The sequence below is a fragment of the Misgurnus anguillicaudatus genome, chromosome 24 (genome assembly GCF_027580225.2).
Source record: "Misgurnus anguillicaudatus chromosome 24, ASM2758022v2, whole genome shotgun sequence".
NCBI lineage: Eukaryota > Metazoa > Chordata > Actinopteri > Cypriniformes > Cobitidae > Misgurnus > Misgurnus anguillicaudatus.
In genome coordinates, this window is record NC_073360.2 from 1791808 (window position 1) to 1816324 (window position 24517).

Consider the following 24517-nt stretch of genomic DNA (forward strand, 5'->3'; position numbering starts at 1 on the left):
TCCCCATTCACCTTAAGACAACACCCATCTTCAACAGAACCACTGCTGTTGTTAGCCCATCACACACCTCAGTGGGGAGAGATGGTTTTGGCTAGCTTAATGTTTTGTTGTTTTCAGTCACCACAAATCTTTGTAAAACAAATAGATAATAATAATGACCATTTTTTTAATATAAATAAAATATTCAAATAAATTACTGACTCAAGATTGAACATCAACCTGTAACAGTTTGTGACATTATGTTTGTGTTAAACAATATTTTTAACAATGTGAAGTGAAGTGTCTCTTGCAAGATCTACAATGTTTATTAACAACACTTATTTCCTCTTATAGTAGCCCTATCATGCTACAGAATGTCCATGCAGAAACCAACCACCTGTTGTACATAATACATTTGTGAACCGAGTCCAGGCCTGGACCTGCTCCTCAAGGCCATAATCTCCACAACGTGTGCGGGCCAAATTACTCAAGCATCTTTAAGTCTATAATGCTTGTCTTAGACACTGTGCATCTGTTGGTATCTTGTATGGTGATGCTGGCTATTGTGTAAGTATAGACAGGGAGGAAGAGCTGGACAATCTGGTATTAAAGTAGAAGGAAGGAGGGGCTGCCCACATGGTTTTTCCAAAGCTCATTTTCCACCTTGCCACTCTGTGTCTGCACGAGCCGACCGAGCGACAGCCTTTTCATACTGCTGAATGCTCAGATTTGATACACCTTTACACTGCACATCCCAACTCTATGTAATGGACTATAATGTATTATGCACTGCACTTACAGCAATAACTAACCACCACCTACATATTAACCCACAATACATCTCCGACTGTATTTGCCTGATTTATAGTTCTGTGTCGGACCTACACCATACCCACTACGCTGTAAGCTCTGCGTCAGTTTTTATTTATGCTTCTGTGATGTTGTCAACATTGCCATGCAGACCTCTAGTAGGCAGTGTTGACGGTCATGTTGCTGGTGTATACACAGTATGAAGGCAAAAGTCGAAGAAGCAGCATCTTGTCGTGTTCATTGCTTCAGAAGCATCAACAGTGATGCTGGCAAATAGATTGTGACTTTTGGTCGTAAAATATCCCTTCTCAACTTAGTCCATCTCTGTTTTTAGTAAATCATATGATGAAATGCGACACAGATATGCATATTGCAATTTTTTTGACCTGAGGAATGGGTTCTAGCAGACACACAACACTTGCTATCTACATAGAATTGACGCATTGTTACATTTTTGGGGAGGACACGTCAGGCTACAGCGTAGGGTACGTATGCGTATGCTATGCCATACACTCGACACAGACGTAAAAATTGGGCTTTTTAATGTACAGTCTGTAGCTGTAGTCTGTATATTCTTCGTATATGTTCTGTGCATTTTGTTTATATGATGTGTGTGTAATGTTATTATTCGTACATTAGGTTTATTTGCATTCCACCCTTTTTGGGCACTCAAAATTTTCCATCACCACTGTAAATGTGCCAATAAAAGTGATTTGATTTGAAGTCCAGGTGATGATTCAGGCCTGACAGTTAGTGTATTTGCTTCAGTTGCACAACTGAATAACTGTGAAAACAGAGAACTACTCAGCACCCCCTTCCCCTCTCTTCTTTTCTATAATTAGTCAATTCAGCAAAAGTATCTGAATGTATATGGCTTGTTTTATGTTAATCTGTTAATATGTAATTTTGTCTCACTGGTCCCTGAGTCCCTGCAACAAGACTTACTAGAAAACAGATATTCAATATAGTGTTCAGGATAACTGCGCATTTGTCATTTAAACAGCTGGCTGTGTATTTCTAATGCTACTGATTATTTTAATTATCTTGGTTTAAAAGGTGTAAACAATGATTAAGTTAAGCCTGAGTTTAATAAATATTTAACATAACAAATCCTGAACTAATTTAGAATCAAATTGTTGTAAGACTAAATTATCTAAACACAAATATTACTTTATAGCTACACGCTGCATTTCAACAAAGCTTTGTTTATATGCTTGTATGTTATTAGGATGTTTAGAAGAAACATTTCAGAAAGTGTTAATACTGGAGAACTCTGTTAAGAGCTCCATGTTTGTAGCGGTGTGTAAACGTCCGCACAGCCGTGTATTCTGTCTGATGACCCACTCAGCTGGCAGGGTTAAGCTCACCATCCCTTTACCTGCCAGCTTGTTCTCTTAAGGGGCATCGTCTGCTTGCCATCTCTGAGGTATCACCCTCGCCCGCCATCTGTGCCCCGACAGACGCTCGTACGCCACACTGCGCCGCAGATGCTCCCAGGACAGCGGGAGGTCGAGCGGTGAAGTCTTGCTGCCACCCTCGCTGCCTCACGATGCCCCCCGGGGCCGAGGCCTTTCCGCACTTGGCATCACAAACACCTTCTGTGATGTGACTGCGAGGTGTGTTTATCACCGGCTTGTTTGAGAAGGAAGTAGAGGACATCGAGGAGAAATGTTTTCAGAGCCTGAGGCAGCCATTAAAAGTTAAAACCGCACAGACACCACGTTACTAAGCTTACTCACACTGCAGTATTTTTTGTGATACTGCAAACAGCAAATGTTACATTGGTTCTGAAATTCACTGAACTGGACCACATTCATATGTGGAAAATATGATATTTACACTGATTGAATATGACTTAACATAATTTATGCCTACTGTGAGGAAAACAGTGAAGTGAGTTCTCTACCATGCCATGTCATGGCTTGTATTTGTTTTTGTTCTTGTTTATGTTCTATTAAACTGCACTTGGGTTCACATTACACTCATCTCTCAGTGGAAGCTTGATCTCAAACATGGAACCAGTAGTTCTACTATTCAAGCTACGCCAGGTCAATCACCCCATTGTGGATTATGTTCAGGATTTTCTGGATTTAAACAACCAGGTAAAATTCAATGATGTTGCTCTTATGGACATTTTCCACTTTGGATTGAGTCATTCTATATCCCATTTAATGCCAAGTAATACCTCACACTGGACTCTATATTGACCATGCCTTGATGTTGAGTGGCTCTCCTTTCACTGTGGGAACTGTGGATAAGGGATACCATAGTCCCACAGTGATTACCACGTCAAAGCCTGCTCACATCATGCCTGCAATGCCACAGTCTGCTCACATCATGCCTGCTATGCTAGTGGTCCCAAGTCAGGTATCCTCAGAGGCATCAGAGAACGATTCCCTGTCTGTTGTGCTACCACTTGTGTGTTTGGGCCAGTTCCCACAGAGTTCACTGCAGCCCATGAACCTCCTGGTGAGTCTCCTGAGCCACCTGACACACCAAAGATGGCAGCCGCCATGTCTGAACTTGTTCCCAAGATGGTCGCAACCATGCCTGAACCTGTTTCCAAGATGGCTGCCGCCATGCCTGATCCTGTTCCCAAGATGGCTGCCGCCATGCCTGAACCTGTTCCTAAGATGGCCCCCACCATGCCTGAACTTGTTCCCAAGACGGCCGCCATGCCTGAACCTGTTTCCAAGAACACTGCCATGCCAGAGCCCAGAGTCAAGATGGTCTCTCCCTTAAATGTTTTTTGGGGGAGGATAAGAAGGGATAGTGATGGGAGAAACAAAGCTAAGCTTCGAATCAGTTGAACCAATTTCTTCGAAAAATGATTCACTGTTTCGAAGAGCTCAAAACACCTAAATATGGTGCAACCTGCTGCTGAAAACATTGTAACATTGTTAGCAACACAATCTCAGTCCAAACATTTTACACTTTTACAAAAAAATTGCAAAGGTTTTTCTAAAAGTATGTTTTTAAGAAATTTTTTTTTTTAACTTATTTAAGCCATTAAGTAAAAGTGTATTCAGTGTTTTTAGTTTTATTTAGGTCAAACAGATCATTTACACTCTAACTTCCCTTTAAATTATGCACATGCTTGTCATTAAATCAGTCTATAAACAAGAAGTAGGCAAAATGGTACTGTTATTAGTCAGAAACATGATGATTTATGAACTTGCATAATAAAACTGACCCAAGTTTACCTAACCATATTAGATTCTGGTCATATGTGATCAACTCCCCATGGTGAACCATCTGATTTTTTGAAACGTTTTGAAACAGTTGTGATGCAATGAAGCCTTGTTTGCTAAATTCACGTGACTTGGCCTGTTTGTATGGAGTGAATTTTGTGCCATATTTAAACAAACAAATCCAGCATGTTGCAAACAAACTCAATCCGCTTTACAAAGGGAAACTCGACTCGCAAACAAACAGAAAATGCTTTGCAAATACAAAATCAATTTGAGTGAAAATGTAGAGGTGTTACAAATATGTATGTGTTTTGCACAGATGTGAACATGGTTTTCTCACAAATGTGACCATGATTTTCTCGCAAATGTGGACATGGTTTTCTCACGGATGTGTGCGGTCCAGGGCAGCGGATGGCACTTTTTCGACTTTGTCAGACTTTTTCAACCCCCAGGGGACCCTGGATTTTGCCTTGGACGCCACCCCTGCTTATTGTGGCAGCAACTGAATAAAGACATATTTCCTTTGTCGGGCTTCATGTTAAAGGTCCCGTTCTTTCTGTGTTTTTAAAGCTTTGATTGTGTTAACAGTGCTCAATATAACATGTGTTCATGTTTCACGTGTACAAAACACAGTATTTTTCACACAATTTACTTATTTATGTATACCCCTGTTTTCACGGTCCTAAAACGGGCTGATGTCTTCTTTGTTCAAAAAGTCCCTCATTCAAAAATGCATTAGTTATGATTGTTTAGTTTGTTTAGTGTGTTGTGATTCGACAGCAGCTTAGCAAAGCTGGCGACTGATGTATTCCTGTGGGCGGAGTTTAGTCAAAAACTCTTGATGTCATTCAACCGGGAAGTAGACGGCTGTAGTTCAAACCGGCCGTTCGCTGTAGGCTTTGAAATGGGAATTCTGTTAAAGAAAATATATCGCCTGGCAGTGACCTTTTGAGCTTTATCATTTTGCAGGTATTATTAACTAACAGCAACATTACACTAACAAAGGTTTGAAAAAAATTGGATCAGGAAGAACGTCCCCTTTAATATTATTTAATTTATTAAAAGTGTAATAATAATAAATGTCTGTTATTAGTACACACAGAATTTGTTTACTATTAACAGACATTTAGGGTGGGTTGCACCAACAAGGATTAAATTAAGCAGAGTTTAGAGCTAATGTAGGGTTTGTTGATCTCAGTTTAATTTTGATTCGAGTTGTGTTGCACCACTTAAATTTAAACACAGATGAACAAATCTTAGTTTAAAACTTTAAACTGGATTAAACCCTTCATCTGCGATTAATTTTGTCCGCCATGTTGAATTTTCCGGTGGAATTAAAAAGCAATAATGTTGACGTTGTAATTCAAAAAGGAAATAAACAGTTTATGCAAACACAGGTAATGTAATTTTTGTATTATAAACCACCTACATACACCGGTAGGTAGGGCTGGGCGGTATATCAGATTTAGAGGATATATCGAAATGGGTTCCTGACGCGATGCGGAATTAACCAATACCGTTAATATCAATATTGAGTTCAAGACTAAAATAAAATGTCTCCTCAATCTGCTTTTACAGAGAGATCATTGGAATTAAGTTACCGCTGCATATGTGTGCTTCCGTCCCAACAACATGTCTGACGCTCCATCACAACACCTATTTATCTAATACACTATTGCAATTATTCCTCATCACTACTATACACTGTCAAAAATAAAGGTACGAAGCTGTCACTGCGGCAGTAGCCCTACCCTTTAAAAAAGGTCCTAACATGTACCATTTAGGTACAAATATGTACATTTAAAGGTACATTTTGGCAGTTCAAAGTACTAATATGTACTCTTTGGGTACAAAGGTGTACCTTTTTGAAAGGGTACTGTCCCAGTGACAACTTTTGTACCTTTATTTCTAAAAGTGTAGCAATTTCAGGTGAGTGATAGTGCGTTTATACATCAGTTCGACGGGACAAGTGCGTAGATAAAACAGAAACTCCGAAGGAGTTTTATTTTGTGGTGAACTTTTTCCTCAGATTCAAAGCCCAGTAGCCCTATAACAGCCACAAACAAGTCCGTTATTTAATTTTAAAACGTCACTTTATAATTAGTAACGAATAACTGTGCTGCTTCAGTAAAGCTATTTGTGTGAATTAGAATGAGATTATTATTGAGAAATAATAAGGGAGTGTGTGAATGAAACAAAGACAGTTTAAATGTGCGCTTTATAGTTTCACTTTGTCACGGTTAAATCCGTGTCATGTTTTGTTTCTGTTCTGATCGTTGTCACCTGGACATTCATTGATTTATCACCTGATTCATTCCACCTGTTTGTCATTAGTCTCTGTATTTATACCTGTGTTTGTGCAATACTGACTGCAGGAATTGTCATTACAACCCTGTCTGTTCCCTGTGTTGGATGTTCCTGTTTTACTTACCTGCATGTTGTTTTACTCCTCGTGTTTTGATTCTTATTTATTATTAAATGTTATTTATTGTGAACATTGCATATGCGTCCTACTTCCTGTTTCCCAGGCGTGACAGAATGAACCGGCCATTCAAGGACGCAGCAAGTTCACGGAGGGCGCTCCCCCAGGAGTTTCGTCGAGGGGGAGTAGTGACATCGGGGTTCATTCCCCATCAGCCCCGATGTCTCTTGGGGACCACCGTGAGCGATCGCTCGCTCCTGCGGGCCTGCGGGAGGAGGATCGGCCCAGGCGGTCCCCCAACGGTTGAGTCGTCGTCGACGGTCCCTCGGACGACCACCATCCTGCTCGCAGGGGGATCCGGAACGGACCACGCCCGATCATTTCCACGGGGTGGCTACCGAGGGTCTCCGTTTCCGCGAGGGGATGGGAGATGATTTCCGGGGGCATCTGATCGTCGACGATTCCCAGGAGGGGGGTAATTCGTCTGCCTCGGTTCTCGGAGCAATCGCTCCGGTTCTCCTGGCGCATTCCGGCCCACCGTCTCGTTGGTTTCGTCCCGGAGGCTGCCGGCTTCGCCAGGGTCCCCAAGCCCTCCACCCCTCCCTTGGACTCTCGCTACCAGACTTTGTTTTTATTTTGGTTTTTATGTGAGTGTCTGGTAGCCACTCGTAGAGGGAGGGGTTATGTCACGGTTAAATCCGTGTCATGTTTTGTTTCTGTTCTGATCGTTGTCACCTGGACATTCATTGATTTATCACCTGATTCATTCCACCTGTTTGTCATTAGTCTCTGTATTTATACCTGTGTTTGTGCAATACTGACTGCAGGAATTGTCATTACAACCCTGTCTGTTCCCTGTGTTGGATGTTCCTGTTTTACTTACCTGCATGTTGTTTTACTCCTCGTGTTTTGATTCTTATTTATTATTAAATGTTATTTATTGTGAACATTGCATATGCGTCCTACTTCCTGTTTCCCAGGCGTGACACACTTTGCACGTAGCCAGGCCTGGACTGGTAATTTGGCATACCGGGCAAATCCCCAGTAGGCCGACACACTTGGGGGCCGGTGTATAGCCTATAATATAATTTTTTTTAATTGGCCAACGACCGGCCCATAAAGCAGGGACAGCGGTCCATTGGTTACTTTTCCATACTGACACTGGGCTGGCCCAATCATCTCAGAACAGGCTCCATCCCTCCCTCTCTGTTTCTTGTGTCAGATGCAGTCAGTGTGGACTCACTGCATCTGACACAAGAAACAGAGGAGGAGCATCATACACACAACGCATCATACATCTCACAATATTTTTGTCTGACCAGCCTATAAGACTCATACATCGGGCAACGCGGCCCGTTGCTTTCTTTTTTTGTTTCTGTTTTCACGTAATTCATTAATGGCACTAAAAGGCGCGGTGGCAATGTACTGCATTTTACCAAACAGTTAGCATAAGATTTTTTTTCTGACAGACTGGCCCAGGAGACACCTAATCAGCAGCCCATTGGTTCTTTTTTATTTGACATTTGGCTAACCCAATCACAACTTTTCGGGCTGTTTTATGAAGCATGCAGCGTCAGAGTGCCTGAGAAGCGAGTTGACGTTCGGTAAGAAGAACTGCTATCGTTAGATATCCTCTTGATAAAAATGCAGACAAAAAGTGGTAGACCAATGGCTGTTTGCAGTGACAGTGGTTACATTGCAATGAAATACTGTGTGGGCAGAATATTAGGTATCTACATCAAACTTTTGATCACATTTTTTAGCAAACATATTTACTAATTCCAAACCAAATTAATCTTAATAACTACCAATAATTATGTAAATAAAGCATTTATAAGTATTACATTATTGTTAATGATGGCTGGCTGGAGAAAAAGGCACCTTCTATTCAGGTGGGCAGAATTATTAGGCACATTTTCTTTTACATTTAAAATGGACAAAAAAAGGTTTAACACACACACTGGAAATTCCTTATTTGATGTCCATAAGAAAGATGCCATGCATGGAAATTGCTAAATTGAGATTTGACCATTAGACAAGAAATCCGGGCAGCAAGGTCATAAAATAGGATAAAAAGAAAAATATACACAAAAATGAATGTTAGTTGTTAAAATTACTGTGGTTTATAATTGGTAAAAGGTGTTTAGAAAAAAAGTGATCAAATATTCTGCGAACACTGTACTGGACTCGTGGCTCTGCCGTGAGACTGCGACTTCATTGTAACATTTATCAGGTCTCAGTTTTATCATAAGGTGGTCAGAATGGTTAGTTTAAACATTGTGCACACTCACTGGCTTAGACAATTAGCAGATTTTTTTAACTTGCAAAGCCTTTTACAGTGCAGTCACGTGTCAGCTCTTATACTTTTCTACTTAATCATTATATGGAGTTAGTAGTCAAGATTGCACAAAAATTTCTGATCCTATGTAGTGGGCCGGTCTGGGCCAAAATGCCAGGGCCAATTTTTTGTCCCAGTCCAGCCCTGCACGTAGCCATTCAGAACCACATCTGTTGTATAAACTTTATTATTTTGGATCATATGTTTTATTATATTATAGATTAAAGATCATATTACATGATAATGCCAATGTGCACAAAGCAAAGTTAAAAAAGAAATGATTAAGAACTTCACTGGTTTGTAAAGTCAACTAAACCCAGCTAAACAACTTTGGTATGACAAACATTCACCACCCATCAAGGACATTAGAATACAGTCATTTTAGTTAAGATAAAGGCTCTAACAAAGATGATTTTTTATATGGTACTGCATGGTATAGCATTAATTTTTGTTTTGATTTGAAGTGTAATAGATAGTTTATTTGTCAGGATCCCGAATGTTATTAAGTGTATTTAGTCTTGTTTCTGGTGCCGGGATCCTGACACCCCCATATGAGTGTTCTGTGTTTGTCTGGAGAGTCACGTGACCTATGTGTTATGTGCGGCACATGCTCTCCTGTCTTTAGTCTTAACCTTACCCTCCTGTTTCCTTATGTATGATTAGTTTCCTTACCTGTTTGTTATTGTCCCCTTATTAGTTCCCCTATTTATATGCCATTGTGTCTCTTGTCTTTGTCGGTTCATTGTATTTGTGTATATCATGTCAGGAGTTCATGTCTTGTTTTTGCTATGTCTTTATTTAATTATTGTCTTGTTTACCCCCTCGAGGGAGTTTTTGTTTATTAATAAAAGTATTTTTAGTTGAGAGCTGTCTGCACTTGGGTTCACCCACCACCACCCCTGATAGAATGATCCGACCATTCTTGAACCCAGCAGACAGCTCTGTTTTGGTTACCTTGTTCAGTTCGTCTCCGTCAAGTGTTCCTGTCCGTCCAGTCTTGCCTTGTCCTGATGTCTGTCCAGTCCTGCCCCGTCTTGCCGTTGTCTGTGGAGTTGTGTTCCTACTGGGGAGTGCAGTGAGCCCCGCGGGTGTGTTCCTGATCGGTGCCATCTTCGGGAGTGCTCCTGTTTGGGGAGCTCCGCGAGACAGATCCGGATCGACGAGCCCCACGGGAGTGTGCTGGTCGGTGAGCCATGCGGATAAGTGCCGGGATGGTGAGATTCGCGGGAAGTTCCTGGTGTTTGTACGTCGGACTGTCGCTGCGATTGAGCTCTGTTCAGCGAGCCCCACGACAGAGGATCGGCAAGCAAGCTCCGAGATTCTCACTGGTCAGTGAGCCCCGCGAGCGTTCCTGTACGGCGTGTCCTGTGTCCTGTTCGGGGTCGGCGGGCCGAGCGGTGCTGGGTTCCGGGGCCACTTCCTGGCTGGAGACCGTCTGTCCCGCCTTCTTGTTTTCGGGGGTCCGGACATTTGGCACTGTTGGCCTTCTGGCCGTTGGACTTTCATTGTATAATGTTATGTACTGTTGTGTTGGGATGCCATGCGGCATCCCTTAAAGGAGGGGTAGTGTCAGGATCCCGAATGTTATTCTGTGTATTTAGTCTTGTTTCTGGTGCTGGGATCCTGTCACCCCCGTATGTGTGTTCTGTGTTTGTGTGGAGAGTCACATGACCTATGTGTTATGTGTGGCATGTGCTCTCTTGTGTCTGACTGGAGCACGCGTGACAGAGGAGAAGCACATACGAGCATCGCTGTCAGCATTTTTAAAAAAAGTTGCCAGCCAGCGCCAGCGTTTTTCATGATTTTCAAAATGTTCTTCTTTAAATATATAAACATACAATATACCAAATGAAAGAACAGACCCTCTGCTTTCAAACACACAAAAAAAAAAAACGTTTCATCCTACCTTCAGTGGTTCTTTTGTAATCAGCTTTTGAATATGGGTAGGTTTCTGCAAAAACACCACATTTTGAGCAAAAAGCTGAGATAATTCCATTTTTGTGACGGACTTTTCATAGAGATCCCATTCAGAGCGATCTTTAAAACAGACACGGACATGCAGCCACTTGCCATAGGGCAATACTTCCGGGTTTAAAAAGTTGCGGAAGGGCGCCACCTGGTGGATAATAGCAGTATTGCGGAAAGACGGAAAATCTCGTCATTGGCGGGGAATCGTTTTCTCTTAATTGACGAGATATCTCGTCAATGGCGGTGGAAGAGTTAAATATGGTACAAAATTCACTCCATATGTTTGAAACACACTCCAAACCACTGATTTGAAGCAAAAGATTGCTCCACAGCCATTGCTCCACAGCCCAGGCCCCCCATTGCTCCACGGCCCAGGCCCCCCATTGCTCCACAGCTCAGGAGCGCTATTGCTCCACGACCCATGCCCGCCACTGCTCCACAGCAGACACCCGCCACTGCCTCATGGTCCTGAAGCCCACCCACCCAGCCATGCATATGTATTAAGTTTTGTACTTTTGTACTTTGTTGTTTAGTAGGTGCCTGGAGTCGCCCTTAGAGAGGGGGGTTGTGTAACGGTTTTGTCTTGTGTTAAGTCATGATCATGTCTTTTATTTTGAAAGTGATCATTGCCATGTTTCTCTCTTGTTTCCCTGTTCCCTGATGTGTCATGTTCTGATTGGTTCCTTTTCTGTATATATAACCCTCATGTTCCCATTGTCCTTTGTCAAGTTTTGTTTGTATATTTAAGTTCGACTGAAGTGAGTTCTCTACCATGCCATGTCATGCCTTGTATTTGTTTTTGTTCTTGTTTATGTTCTATTAAACTGCACTTGGATTCTCATTATGCTCGACTCTCAGTGGATGCTTTACACATTTAAATGGTGATGTAAATAAAAACAGAATTTTGCACTTAAGTCCAATTTATACTTCTGCGTCGGGTGTACAGTGTTAGTCATGCTAGAACACCTCCCACAGAAAGTCAGTGGCTGTCTATTTGCCACCATTACTGCTTCTTTGGCTTTTGCCTTGATACTGTTTGTTACACCAGTAATCAACACTGCCTACTAGTGGTCTGCATGTCGAAATGGACAACGTTGCAGAAATAAATGAAAACTGACTTTGTAGGTGCAGCTTTGTAGTGGGATGTGGACAACATATGTTACTTTTTTTTAATCAAACACATCTCATGGCAATTCAAACATTCATGCAACCAAATTGGTATGATTTGCTTTCGCCCCTGTGACATTGGGTTTAAGACCAAGGTTAGGGGTTGGATATTATTATTTCTTTCTATTCATAGGTTTTAGAATTATTTACTTTGTACAAATTCAGGTTGATCAAATCTATGGGTTAGGTCCTTATAAAAGAGGAACCTTGGTGTTGATTTGCAGTTGGCACAGAATTAAGTGATCTTAATGTGATTTTATTTTACAGCAGTTACAGCATTTTAAATTGATGGAGATTTTTACATTTTCTGCAGAAATAGATGTTTACCCGAACAAAACATGCCAGCATGGATTTAGGATGTAGTGGGTGGCATGAGCATTGCTGTGCAAATGCTGAGGTGAATTGGTTATTAAAGTTTTTTTTATAAGATAGTTTTTATAGTTTTAGCTTACATTTATTTAAATCATAAGACCAGTAGATTAAACACAATAGCAGTCTACTCCCAACATGTCACACAATTTGACGGATATAGGGGGATTGTTCAAATCCTAATGTGGGGTATGGCAAATAGCGTTGCCTGAACAAACACCAATAAATATCCTTCAATATCCCCTAAAGCCACTGTCCTCAGATTCAGGGTAGTAAATTCATTTGGTCTTTAGAGACAATCATATCGCACAGAAATGGTCACAATGCGGCAACACTCGCAGCAGAATTGCATTGTAGCCCCAGCATGGTAGATGATGGGAAAAAGTGTTAGGTGTTATTGAACGGTGGTGTCTGAGCCCCCCCAACCCCCTCGGAGGCAGAATGGATTCTGCTGAAATTATCACTGTCAAGGCCAATCCAATAAAGGTACAGCCTCTTCTACAAGCCCTCTCCCTTTCAGACATTTTGCTTTCTCTCCTATATAGATGTGTGTGTGTGTGTGTGTGTGTGTGTGTGTGTGTGTGTGTGTGTGTGTGTGTGTGTGTGTGTTAAATTTAAACCATGTGATCTGCTTCCCTCCTACCCGGTGTGAGTTGTGAGACAGTGTTCTGGTTCAGATAACAACACTGTAATGAAACAAGGAGCTCCCAGGCAAAGCGCGCGCGCACACACACACACACACACACACACACACACACACACACACACGGTAGCAGTGCTGTAGAAGGGAATAAGAAAATGCATAGTGTGCTTTGCCCTTGGCTGCGTGCGAGTGATTGTGCATGGAGAGCGGGGAATAGAGAACCGAGGAAGGAAAATAGGGGGGACTTCATACATTTTTATGACCGCACAAGATAAGGTCAGTTGTGTGCCATCGTTACTAGGCAACACTCCAACCCGGTATTGGATTGAGTTGTGAAGCTGAGCAGTCAAATTCAAGATCGTTATTAGACTCATCTTTTTTACACTTCATGAGATGACTGACATACTTTCAGCTCTTACATTGTAATTGTCATACACAAATAGCAAAACAATTACAGCTATAGCATTCACTTGCATCAATATCCACTGTCATAAGATAAAAAAAAATGGCTGTGTCCAGGAACCATACAAATATAGGAGAGCATCGCGGCATGTTCACATATAATATTTGCATAGGTTCCCATTTTCTAAACAGATGCTTCCATGCTTTTCATATCCCCACAATCCTCTTCATGCAATTCAGACGATTTCACAAGAAATACATATTGTAGGCCTATATTTATTAAAGTTTATATGGTTAAACTGTATCTAAAACTCTGTTGCATTCATTAAATTTCTGAAACCCATTAAGCAATCCCTCATGGGTTGTTGTTTTAAATACATTTTAAACGCATGCAAGTTTTTTTTATTTATTTTTTTCTGTTAGAATACTGTTGTGACACTGACATTTTAAAAGACTTAAAAGTAAATGTTGATGGATGTGGCTTCTAACACACAGTAATGTGTCCAGCGTGCACATTTGTGATATTCAATTAATTAAAATAATCTCACTGAATAAAAGTCTATTCTCATATTTCAAAATCATATTAGCCAGAATCGATTTATAACCCTGTGTAATGCTTGCTAAAGTGTGCTCTCTGCCAAAAAAGAAAAGCACACAGCACTATTCTGGTGTCGTCGCCCCACCCGCTTTCTTACCACTCCCTCAACATTTTCCCCTCTCTCCTCCCCTCATTCTAGCATTCTCACCCTCACAGTGCCCTATTTTAGTACTTCAAGGTTGGCCACATATATTCTACTCCATGCCTTATGGCCAACCAATGGCAGACGAGCAGCGGATGCAGTGAAAGGGTGGGGCTATCGTGTCATAGAGCAGTGCTGCATGGCCTGCGGGAGATGTGTGTGTGTGTGTTTTGGGGGGGGGTGCACGTTTGGTTCCTGCCACTTGTGTGTGATGCCTTTTTCAATGTGGCAGGTCACATCAGGGAAGAACCTGAAAAGCATCATTTTACATTTTATGGTAATTGTCTGGCTGGTTCATTTAACTACTAATAGTCTAAAAGCAAGAACGTAAACAAGAATAATGGGTAACACTTTATTTTAAGGTGTCCTTGTTACAGAGTAATTATATAATGATTAACAACATTGGATTAGGGTTAGTTGCATGTAATTATGCATAATTTACTGTTCTTACCACCTAACCTAACAAAAAGAATTTGTATGAATAAGTATGACTTTGTACAAAGTAAACTGTACAAAAACGTACGATTATTATTAAAACAATACACATCACAGGGCAAAAGCAAATCGTACAACAAATGTGTTTGTACAAATTACAGCTTTTTTCAGTCGCTAACAATCGTTTGTCCAACCAGTTGTGACATTTCAAAACTCTAAACACAATTAGCACAGCAACGATCTTTTGCGGCCATACCATTCACACATTTCATGTCGTTTTTACATGATATGCAGTCAGTAAACACATTTCTACATTGCTAAAATTTTCTTAACAGACAAGCTATACCTCCCATGGATTGTTTTTGCAGTATTTGCGAATGTTAACACACAACATCCCACAATAGCAAAAACAATATTCCAAACCTTAGATACAGTATAAAAACCTTTATGTTTGGTAAATTGGGCCAACCACAGCTGATTCCAGTCTTGCTTAGACTCTTACATTGACACTTATACAGTAAAAGGAGGACTTTGAGGAATTATATTTTTGGAAACAGAAAAACACTGTAATGTCTGGACGAGGAAGAGTAAGAGAAAAGAGCACAGGGAGAAGAGCAGGCCCAGTAAGAGGTGCAGGACAGTGAGAGATGCAGTGAGAGGTGGAGGAGCAGTAAGAGATGCAGTAAAAGATGCAGTAACAGATGCAGTGAGAGGTGCAGTTAGAGGTGCAGGGCAAGGGAGAAAAGCAGGGCCAAGGAGAGAGCAATGTATCAGTGTAAGAATGTGTGTGGTAGCATTTCAAGGGCTGCAAGAACAGTAGTCAGTGATGAATTTCACTAATTTCAGTAAGAGAGGCTGGTGAAAGAGTGCAGCCCAATTTGAGGCAGTCAACGGTTGCCTCCATTATTATAATGGCATTATACGCATCTTTCAACAAACCAACTGGTAAGTGTTGCATTTTACATGGATTGTTTCTATTCTCACTTGACATGTCAATAAGGTCATACAGTAATGCATGTAGAATTTTTTGTCCCTCTAAAGGGACCCTCTGGGGGAAGAGGAAAGCTCCTCAATTATGATCAAGATCAATACTGTAAAACTTTTTCTGTTCTATCATACCGTACGTACCTCCTGTAGTCAACAGTAAAGGTAAAACATTTTTTCGCTTTTTACTGGAATGCTTTTGAATTTGAACATTACTGTACATGTGGACATATAGTTCCCAACTAAGAAATTTAGTGTAAAGAAAGGTTGATTGCATGTTTTGCATGCAAATACCTGTAAAACTGAAACATAAAAGTCTATGCAGTTTTTGTAATGTCAACAAAAGCCAGTATTTTGAAACCTGGTGTACTTTAATTGATTGCATGTACCTTGTGAAGTGAAAAGAAATGTTATTCTTTGACAGAATAATTTCATTTTGAGTCAGATTTCCACTGATTTGGTAAAGTTAGTGAGAGATGTTTTCTATTTTGAAATGAATAGTTAGTATATATTTAACAAAATGTGTTTTTGAGAAGAAAATTATCCATTTGGCCAATTGTGCCGCCCATGCGGCAGTGCTTCGTCTTCAGAGAATATAGTTCTCAGTATGTATACTGTTAAAAGATCGCTGTGTCTCATATCACCTTGTTATTTGTACACGGTTTGACTATACAAATCACAACACATAAATAGGAAAATGATCGCGTTATTTTGTCACTTATTGGGAGCAGTATACTAGCTGGAGCCATGCATTTCCAGTCTTTGTGCTAAGCTAAGCTAGCGGGGGCTGCGTCAGACAGAGTTACAGCACGCACGGAGATGAGAGAGGTATGTATGGACTTATCTAACTCTGGGGGATACGGTGAATAAGCTAAATTCCCAAAATGTGGGCGTGTTCCTTTAAATCTTGCACTATGACACTATAAGATGCGTTTCACATGTTCGACATTAGGAAAATCAAATTAGCTCTAATGTATTTTGACCAACTACATAAATGTTATGTTTAAAATAAATTGTAAACAGGTATAGGGTGATTTTCATTTGTACACACATTAGGATCTGCTCCTTTCAGAAAGCAGACAAATTACAAACAAGAACACTTTATACAGTATGTGAAATGTCCAGCATTACACACTTCATGTTTTGGTTAAAGTGCACTTCTTTAGAGTTTTCAACGTGAACATACTACTCACAATATTTAAACTACAAAATGACATAAAATAGTGCATACACTTTAAAAATGGCTGGGTTATTTTTGACCCATAATGGGCAAATATTGGACAGAACACGTGTTGGGTTAAAAATGACCCCGTGCTGGGTAAAAAATTATCCAATGTTGGGTTGATGTTATGAAATCATTAAGTATAACAACCTTGCAGTTCTTGTACAATATTTACCCATAATGGGTCAAAAATAACCCAGCCAATTTTAGAGTGTATGAGATTTGGGACGCATCATCAGTATAGTTAAATTTCCTTAAGGTGTGTGGACATTTATATTGGCGATGTGATCTTTGTGAATGATTTGATGCGAATTCTGATCATGTGCATATAATGTGTGAATTAGTGAAGATACTGCACACCTAGAGGGTCACTTTATATGTTGTTATATAGGGCTGGGTATTGGCAAGGGCCTCCCGATACGATACGTATCACGATACATGGGTCATGGAACGATACGTATCACGATACAATGCGTCTTTCTTTTTTTATCAAAAATGTAGAAAATAGAGCTGAACACCTGCAGCTCTTTGAAAGCTGCAACTGTTTTTAAATTTTCTGCCATTTTCTCACTCCCCTCTCAACTTCTGAGACATTGGCCGAATGGCCGTATATGGCAGACAACTGGACAGTGACAACTACAACAGGGGTAGAGGAGGTCGTTTGACACACACAGAGGGATTTGATGGTTTTAAAATATCGATAGTAGAGATTGAAATATCGATACACTATCGATACAGCAAACTATCACGATAGTTATCGATATTTTTGCACAGCCCTATTGTTATATTTGGTCTGCAACACACGCCTCATGTCTTGATCGCCGGCATTGTTTAATGTAACAAAAGAGATCATATGTCGTTTCTGTAGGTGAATCTATTCTTGACTAATGGATAGTGTAGTGAAAGGGGAACCTGATCCACTACAGGGTGTCTGGAAGTCTGACATTTTGGCCACTGATAGCCCGGTGTGTGTTTGGTTGTAAGGGAACACTGGACCTCAGTGGAGTTGTCAAAACAAAGGGGTCATCCTCGCTGGAAATTATTGGCTGACTCGGAACCTGTGCTGTGTGTGTGTGTGTGTGTGTGTGTGTGTGTGTGTGTGTGTGTGTGTGTGTGTGTAATGACAAGGTTGATTATGATAAAGAAGTGAAGTTATGATACAGTGATATGTGTAAAAGTAGTGCACAACAGTAATACCAGATTAACATTATTGCTGTATTACTATAAGAGGTGCCAATATTTTGCTTTACAGTTATTCATCATGTTAAATTAAATATAATCTAGTTATATAGTTATAAATTCTACTTAAAATAGAATTAATATATTAACATGCATTAAAGGATGTTTTATTTACACTTAACATTTATTTCTGTGAATGAATGTTAAAGTTGTGAATACCGAGGATGTATATTGTTCTGAATTATGACATGAAACATGTTCCCTCCATTGTCAGTATTTTTGTTAAATGCATTTCACAGTATGAATATTTGCATATACATAATATTGTGTTTTATGATGTATTTCAAAGTCCCTCAATGAGCCAAGCATAGGCAACTGTGGCATAAAATAAAAAAATATATTTAAAAAACAAGATTAATGTAATATATTTGTTAGTTGCCCCAAACAAAGTACCTTGTTGATGTGTATGTGACATTTGACTAATTGGGCAGAGAACTGTGGAAGTGGAGCAGGCTGTGATCATTGTAGAATCTTATCACATATGGTTGATTGGTGGCTGAACCAGAGCTGATGTTGAAAATATGGCTGAACCGGAGATGAACACCTGGCTAAAACCAGAGCTGAGGCTGAGCATCTGGACGAACCAAATCTGAGGCTGAGCATCTGAGCAAACCAAATCTGAGGCTGAGCATCTGGCTGAACCAAAGCTGAGGCTGAGCATCTGGACGAACCAAATCTGAGGCTGAGCATCTGGCTGAACCAAAGCTGAGGCTGAGCATCTGGCTGAACCAAAGCTGAGGCTGAGCATCTGGACGAACCAAAGCTGAGGCTGCGAATCTGGGCGAACCAAAGCTGAGGCTGAGCATCTGGACGAACCAAATCTGAGGCTGAGCATCTGGGCAAACCAAAGCTGAGGCTGCGCATCTGGGCGAACCAAAGCTGAGGCTGAGCATCTGGGCGAACCAAAGCTGAGTCTCAGCATCTGGGCAAACCAAATCTGAGGCTGCGCATCTGGACAAACCAAATCTGAGGCTGAGCATCTGGGCAAACCAAATCTGAGGCTGCGCATCTGGGGCAAACCAAATCTGAGGCTGAGCATCTGGGCAAACCAAATCTGAGGCTGAGCATCTGGGCAAACCAAATCTGAGGCTGAGCATCTGGGCGAACCAAAGCTGAGTCTGAGCATCTGGGCGAACCAAAGCTGAGGCTGTGCATCTGGGCGAACCAAAGCTGAGGCTGAGCATCTGGGCAAACCAAATCTGAGGCTGAGCATCTGGACGAACCAAAGCTGAGGCTGCGCATCTGGGCAAACCAAATCTGAGGGTGAGCATCTGGGTGAACCAAAGCTGAGTCTCAGCATCTGGGCAAACCAAATCTGAGGCTGCACATCTGGATGAACCAAATCTGAGGCTGAGCATCTGGGCAAACCAAATCTAAGGCTGAGCATCTGGGCGAACCAAAGCTGAGGCTGAGCATCTGGGCGAACCAAAGCTGAGGCTGAGCATCTGCACGAACCAAATCTGAGGCTGAGCATCTGGGCAACCAAATCTGAGGCTGAGCATCTGGCTGAACCAAAGCTGAGGCTGAGCATCTGGACGAACCAAATCTGAAGCTGAGCATCTGGGAAAAAAAAACAAATCTGAGGCTGAGCATCTGGCTGAACCAAAGCTGAGGCTGCGCATCTGGGCAAACCAAATCTGAGGCTGCCCATCTGGGCGAACCAAAGCTGAGGCTGAGCATCTGGGCAAACCAAATCTGAGGCTGCGCATCTGGGCGAACCAAAGCTGAGGCTGAGCATCTGGGCAAACCAAATCTGAGGCTGAGCATCTGGGCAAACCAAATCTGAGGCTGCGCATCTGGGCGAACCAAAGCTGAGGCTGAGCATCTGGGCAAACCAAATCTGAGGCTGCGCATCTGGGCGAACCAAAGCTGAGGCTGAGCATCTGGGCAAACCAAATCTGAGGCTGAGCATCTGGGCGAACCAAAGCTGAGTCTGAGCATCTGGGTGAACCAAAACTGAGGCTGAGCATCTGGTCGAACCAAAGCTGAGTCTGAGCATCTGGGCAAACCAAATCTGAGGCTGAGCATCTGGCTGAACCAAAGCTGAGGCTGTGCATCTGAGCGAACCAAAGCTGAGGCTGAGCATCTGGGCAAACCAAATCTGAGGCTGAGCATCTGGACGAACCAAAGCTGAGGCTGAGCATCTGGCTGAACCAAAGCTGAGGCTGCGCATCTGGGCAAACCAAATCTGAGGCTGAGCATCTGGACGAACCAAAGCTGAGGCTGCGCATCTGGCTGAACCAAAGCTGAGGCTGAGCATCTGTGCAAACCAAAGCTGAGGCTGAGCATCTGGCTGAACCAAAGCTGAGGCTGCGCAGCTGGGCAAACCAAATCTGAGGCTGCGGATCTGGGCGAACCAAAGCTGAGGCTGAGCATCTGGGCAAACCAAATCTGAGGCTGAGCATCTGGGCGAACCAAAGCTGAGTCTGAGCATCTGGGTGAACCAAAACTGAGGCTGAGCATCTGGGCGAACCAAATCTGAGGCTGAGCATCTGGCTGAACCAAAGCTGAGGCTGAGCATCTGGCTGAACCAAAGCTGAGGCTGTGCATCTGAGCGAACCAAAGCTGAGGCTGAGCATCTGGGCAAACCAAATCTGAGGCTGAGCATCTGGACGAACCAAAGCTGAGGCTGAGCATCTGGCTGAACCAAAGCTGAGGCTGCGCATCTGGGCAAACCAAATCTGAGGCTGAGCATCTGGACGAACCAAAGCTGAGGCTGCGCATCTGGGCGAACCAAAGCTGAGGCTGAGCATCTGGGCAAACCAAATCTGAGGCTGAGCATCTGGACGAACCAAAGCTGAGGCTGAGCATCTGTGCAATGCAAATCTGAGGCTGAGCATCTAGACAAACCAAATCTGAGGCTGAGCATCTGGCTGAACCAAAGTTGAGGCTGAGCATCTGGGCGAACCAAAGCTGAGGCTGAGCATCTGGCTGAACCAAAGCTGAGGCTGAGCATCTGGCTGAACCAAAGCTGAGTCTCAGCATCTGGCTGAACCAAAGCTGAGGCTGAGCATCTGGGCAAACCAAATCTGAGGCTGCCCATCTGGGCGAACCAAAGCTGAGGCTGAGCATCTGGGCAAACCAAATCTGAGGCTGCGCATCTGGGCGAACCAAAGCTGAGGCTGAGCATCTGGGCAAACCAAATCTGAGGCTGAGCATCTGGGCAAACCAAATCTGAGGCTGCGCATCTGGGCGAACCAAATCTGAGGCTGAGCATCTGGGCAAACCAAATCTGAGGCTGCGCATCTGGGCGAACCAAAGCTGAGGCTGAGCATCTGGGCAAACCAAATCTGAGGCTGAGCATCTGGGCGAACCAAAGCTGAGTCTGAGCATCTGGGTGAACCAAAACTGAGGCTGAGCATCTGGTCGAACCAAAGCTGAGTCTGAGCATCTGGGCAAACCAAATCTGAGGCTGAGCATCTGGCTGAACCAAAGCTGAGGCTGTGCATCTGAGCGAACCAAAGCTGAGGCTGAGCATCTGGGCAAACCAAATCTGAGGCTGAGCATCTGGACGAACCAAAGCTGAGGCTGAGCATCTGGCTGAACCAAAGCTGAGGCTGCGCATCTGGGCAAACCAAATCTGAGGCTGAGCATCTGGACGAACCAAAGCTGAGGCTGCGCATCTGGGCGAACCAAAGCTGAGGCTGAGCATCTGGGCAAACCAAATCTGAGGCTGAGCATCTGGACGAACCAAAGCTGAGGCTGAGCATCTGTGCAATGCAAATCTGAGGCTGAGCATCTAGACAAACCAAATCTGAGGCTGAGCATCTGGCTGAACCAAAGTTGAGGCTGAGCATCTGGGCGAACCAAAGCTGAGGCTGAGCATCTGGCTGAACCAAAGCTGAGGCTGAGCATCTGGCTGAACCAAAGCTGAGGCTGAGCATCTGGCTGAACCAAAGCTGAGGCTGAGCATCTGGCTGAACCAAAGCTGAGTATGAGCATCTGGCTGAACCAAAGCTGAGGCTGAGCATCTGGCTGAACCAAAGCTGAGGCTGCGCATCGGCGCAACCCAAATCTGAGGCTGAGCAACTGGGCGAACCAAAGCTGTGTCTGAGCATCTGGGTGAACCAAACCAGAGGCTGAGCATCTGGGCGAACCAAATCTGAGGCTGAGCATCTGGCTGAACCAAAGCTGAGGCTGAGCATCTGGCTGAACCAAAGCTGAGGCTGAGCATCCGGCTGAACCAAAGCTGAGGCTGAGCATTTTCCTTAACCAAAGTTGAGGCTGAGCATCTGGCTGAACCAAAGCTGAGGCTGAGCATCTGGCTGAACCAAAGCTGAGGCTGAGCATTTTCCTTAACCAAAGTTGAGGCTGAGCATCTGGCTGAACCAAAGCTGAGGCTGAGCATCTGGCTGAACCAAAGTTGAGGCTGAGCATCTGGATGAACCAGATCTGATGTTGAGCATCTGCTTAACCACAGAAAATGTTGAGCATCTGGCCAAACAAAAGCTGAGACTGAACATCTGGCTGAACCAGAGCTGAGGCTGAGCACCTGGCTGAACCAAAGCTGGGTCTAAGCCAGTGGCATAACTGGTATGAGTTGATATTGAGTATCTGGTCGGACCTTAGTTCGAGCTGAGCATCCGTCTGAACCAAAGCTGAGGCTGAGCATCTGGTCGAGGCTGAGCATCTGGCTGAAGCAGACCTGATATTGAGCATCTGACTGAACTCATGCTGAGGCTGAGTATTTGTCTGAACCGGAGCTGATGCTGAGCATCTGAGTTAACTGAAGCTTCTGTTGAACTGAAACTGATGCTGGACCGAGGCAATGTTGAGCATCTGGCCAAACTTAAGCTGAGGCTGAGCATCTGGCCGAATCTAAGCTGATGTTGAGTTTCAGTGAACTAGGAAAAACATTACTAGCTACTAGACTTTGATATCAACAAATGGCATTTTTAGATTTCACAGCAAAGCTGAATATAATCAGAATTCACATTTAACCTGGGATTTATATAACATTTCTTCCATAGCAGCACTAAGATCCAATAATAGTAAAAGAGAAATGCAGCTTTGATCTGAAGGTAGGAGCAAGTTCTTCACTATAAAAAAATTCTGTAGAAATTACAGTGTTGTTGCAGCTGGGTTGCCGGTAGCTTGCCGTGGATTAAAATTTATGTTATTTACTGGCAACATTTTGTTCAAAGTTAAATGAACATTAAACATTTACAAGTCTTTGTCTTTACAGAGTAAAACTAAAAAAAAAACAGCATAATGCAAAACATTCTGGAAACAAAATCTGAAGCAAAAAACAGAAAAAGGTTGATGATGATTTCTGGTTCCCAGAATGCTTTGCATGAGGCTGTTAATGTATAGTTTTATTCTGTAAAGATTACATTTAAAATGTATTTAACTTTCAACAAACTCTTGCCAGTAAATAACATAAATTTAAATCTACGGTAAATTACCGGCAACCCAGCTGCAATAACATTGTAATTTCTACAGAATTTTTACAGTGTTTGTACCTTAAAATGGTGTTGTAATGGGGCCTAAATGATTATCATAGATTATAATATCATAAAATTATTAAAAATACAATTTTTCTGTAAAAATGTAAAGAAGCCCAATGATTATTTTTATATACAAATGAATTAAATATCCATTTACTGTCCATGTTTGACTTAAACATTTCACCGTAAATGAAATGTCATTAAAAAACATGTTAGAAAAAGGTACTTAAAGATTGTATTTGTTGTAAAGGTAAAGATTAGTAACTTCACTAGAAAAAGAATACAGAAAACAAAGTTACTTTTCTTTTAGGACATTTTAATGTCAACATCTAAATGGTTGTGCAGTTCAGTTAAGCCTGAATTTGGTAACATACAATGCCATGCATTGTTCATGGATATTTGTCATTACAGGTGTATTGTTCATGAAAAGACACAGAAGAGAAATGTTGTTTGGGGGCACACCTGATGCCGTACTCACATGAGTAATGTTATCCATAAGAGTCAGGGTGGACAATTTATTTTTAGGCTTTAAAATACCTTTTTAACAAGCCCTCTATATATACTGACTTTGACCTTTTCTGTTTGAAACCCTTGTGGCATTTAAATTTTAAATAATGAATTTAAGAAACTCTATGCCATCAATTTTAAGAAGAGTGACATCATAAAAAGTATTGAACACATGTTATATTTTTATATTGTCTATTGGCTTTGTACAGCCAGTTCAACTTATTCAACTTTAATTATCTTTTGTACTGACAGTTTAGTGATTTTCATACTGTTACCAAACATAACACATATTTTTTTTCTGAATGGACTATTTTGGAAAAATAAACCAAATGATAAAAAATAAGAAAATATATCTACAATTATCTGTCACTTTCACTGTGAATTATCTATTAATATCGCATTTAGGTGGCCTTAAAGCTAATAGACACTTCGATTTCATGGAATCTATGGTCCACATATGGGAGGATTTTGATGCTTTTAATAAGCACGCACCTGGAAAAGGTTTGTCCATACTCATCAGCCATAAAAGGATCGTCTCGTCTCCTTTAAGGCAGTCAGGCTTTGGAGACGAGAGAGAGAGAGAGAGAGAGAGAGAGAGAGAGAGAGAGAGAGAGAGAGAGAGAGAGAGAGAGAGAGAGAGAGAGAGAGAGAGAG